This window comes from Mandrillus leucophaeus, unplaced genomic scaffold (assembly GCF_000951045.1).
Source record: "Mandrillus leucophaeus isolate KB7577 unplaced genomic scaffold, Mleu.le_1.0 Scaffold75, whole genome shotgun sequence".
Lineage (NCBI taxonomy): Eukaryota > Metazoa > Chordata > Mammalia > Primates > Cercopithecidae > Mandrillus > Mandrillus leucophaeus.
In genome coordinates this window covers 5,761,159-5,764,290 of record NW_012108141.1, presented here as the reverse complement: position 1 = coordinate 5,764,290, position 3,132 = coordinate 5,761,159, and positions in this window count along the sequence as shown.

Below are 3,132 nucleotides of genomic sequence, written 5' to 3'. Positions count from 1 at the left end.
CACATGAAGACACACTCACTTGATTTTTTGCTTATAATTTCATAGAATAGTATGGATTTCATAAAGTCCTAGGGTTTCATGTAAATGCTAGGATCTCACTGATGCCAGGGAAACCTCTCCAGACTACCGTGTACCTGCAACTGTCTAAACATTTTGAGTCCCAGCAATCACATAGGCTTACTAATTTATACAAAACATACTTCTACTGCAGTATATTTCAACTTAGGAAACTGAAAGTAATGCATTTAAAGATCACATTCAAATCCTGCTAAATTGTCCGCAAATGGGATGGTGTCAAGATTTCTTATAAACTGCTTCAGGAAAAAATGTTTTTAATATTTGAATACTTCATAATACACTATTGGTATAATGTCAAATAAGCATATTTTTATTTTCCTCTTTGAGAAAAAGTATAGTACATATCAGATTCTTAATTTCATGTCTATATCTTCGACAAAGAGCTGCGATCAAGGACAATCATTTCTGTTATACTATTTAATGCTGCAATTATTAATAACTTAAGAATGTATGAAAAATGCACAAATATCAACTTACTGTTCATAAAGAAGAACCTGTTTTAATAAAAACACACCCAAATATGCATGGCTTAATTATCCATTTCCAGAATGACTATGTAATTGTGTCAAGTGATTCAGCATTTAAATTCATTGATATAAAAGCCCACATTCACTTAATAAAGCCCTTTCTCTCAGTTTGCACACGAGTTATTCCACCTGCAGAGGCTTTTGTTTATCTGAGGTACATTCTTTATTATATTCTTGGATAGCAACTAGATGCTGCTTTTAATAGGCTAGAAAAATAAGTTATGTAGTATTTCATCAGAATGAAGGTTATATGTTCATTTAAGAGTATGGAGTTCCCGGGGTTCCAAGATGGCCAAATAGGAACAGCTCCAGTCTACAGCTCCCAGCGTGAGTGATGCAGAAGACGGGTGATTTCTGCATTTCCAACTGAGGTACCAGGTTCATCTCACAGGGGCTTGTCGTACAGTGGGTGCGGGACAGTGGGTGCAACCCACCGAGTGTGAGTTGAAGCAGGGCAAGGCATCGCCTGAACCGGCAAGCACAAGGGGTCGGGGAATTCCCTTTCCTAATCAAGGGAGGCTGTGACAGACAGCACCTGCAAAATCAGGTCACTCCCATCCTAATACTGTGGTTTTCCAATGGTCTTAGCAAATGGCACACCAGGCCATTATATTCCGAGCAGGCCCAAAGGGTCCCACGCCCACGGAGCGTCGCTCATGGCTAGCACAGCTGTCTGAGATAGAACTGCAAGGCGGCAGTGAGGCTGGGGGAGGGGCGCCCACCATTCCTAAGGCTTGAGTAGGTAAACAAAGTGGCCCCAGAGGCTTCAACTGAGTGGAGCCCACCACAGCTCAAGGATGCCTGCCTGCCTCTGTAGACTCCACCTCTGGGGGCAGGGCATAGCTGAAAAAAATGCAGAAGAAACCTCTGCAGACTTAAATGTCCCTGTCTGACAGCTTTGAAGAGAGCAGTGGTTCTCCCAGCATGGAGTCTGCGATTTGAGAATGGACAGACTGCCTTCTCAAGTGGGTCCCTGACCCCTGAGTAGCCTAACTGGGAGGCACCCCCCCATAGGGGCAGACTGACACCTCACACGGCCGAGTACCCCTCTGAGATGAAGCTTCTAGAGGAACGATCAGGCAGCAACATTTGCTGCTCTGCAGCCTTCACTGCTGATACCCAGGGAAATAGGGTCTGGAGTGGACCTCCAGCAAACTCCAACAGACTTGCAGCTGAGGGTCCTGTTAGAAGGAAAACTAACAAACAGAAAGGACATCCACACCAAAACCCCATCTGTACATCACCATCATCAAAGACCAAAGGTAGATAAAACCACAAAGATGGGGAAAAAAACAGAGCAGAAAAGCTGAAAATTCTAAAAATCAGAGCACCTTACAAAGCAAGACGGAAAATGACTTTGATGGGTTGACAGAAGAAGGCTTCAGACGATCAAACTTCTCCAAGTCAAAGGAGGAAATTCAAGCCCATTGCAAAGAAGCTGAAAACCTTGAAAAAAGATTAGATGAATAGCTAACTAGAAAAACCAGTGTAGAGAAGTCCTTAAATGACCTGATGGAGATGAAAACCATGGCACAAGAACTACGTGATGAATGCACAAGCTTCAGTAGCCAATTCGATCACCTGGAAGAAAGGGTATCAGTGATTGAAGATCAAATGAATGAAATGAAGCAAGAGAAGTTTAGAGAAAAAAGAGTAAAAAGAACTGAATAAAACCTCCAAGAAACATGGCACTATGTGAAAAGACCAAATCTATGTCTGGTGTACCTGAAAGTGACGGGGAGAATAGAACCAAGTTGGAAAATACTCTGCAGGATACTATCCAGGAGAACTTCCCCAAACTAGCAATGCAGGCCAACATTCGAATTCGGGAAATACTGAGAACACTACAAAGATACTCCTCAAGAAGAGCAACTCCAAGACACGTAATTGTCAGATTCACCAAAGTTGAAATGATGGAAAAATGTCAAGGACAGCCAGAGAGAAAGGTCGGGTTACCCACAAAGGGATGCCCATCAGACTAACAGCAGATCTCTCAGCAGAAACTCTACAAGCCAGAAGAGAGTGGGGGCCAATATTCAACATTCTTAAAGAAAAGCATTTTCAACCTAGAATTTAATATCCAGCCAAAGTAAGCTTCATAAGTGAAGGAGAAATAAAATCCTTTATAGACAAGAAAATGCTGAAATATTTTGTCACCACCTGGCTTGCCCTACAAGAGCTCCTGAAGGAAGCACTAAATATGGAAAGGAACAACCAGTACCAGCCACTGCAAAAACATGCCAAATTGTAAAGATCAATGTTAGGAAGAAAATGCGTCAACTAACAAGCAAAATAACTAGCTAACATCATATTGATAGGATCAAATTCACACATAACAATATTAACATTAAATGTAAATGGGCTAAATGCTCCAACTAAAAGACACAGACTGGCAAAGTGGATAAAGAGTCACGACCCATTAGTGTGCTGTATTCAGGAGCCCCATCTCGCATGCAGAGACACACATAGGCTCAAAATAAAGGGATGGAGGAGGATCTACCAAGCAAATGGAAAATAAAAAAAGGCA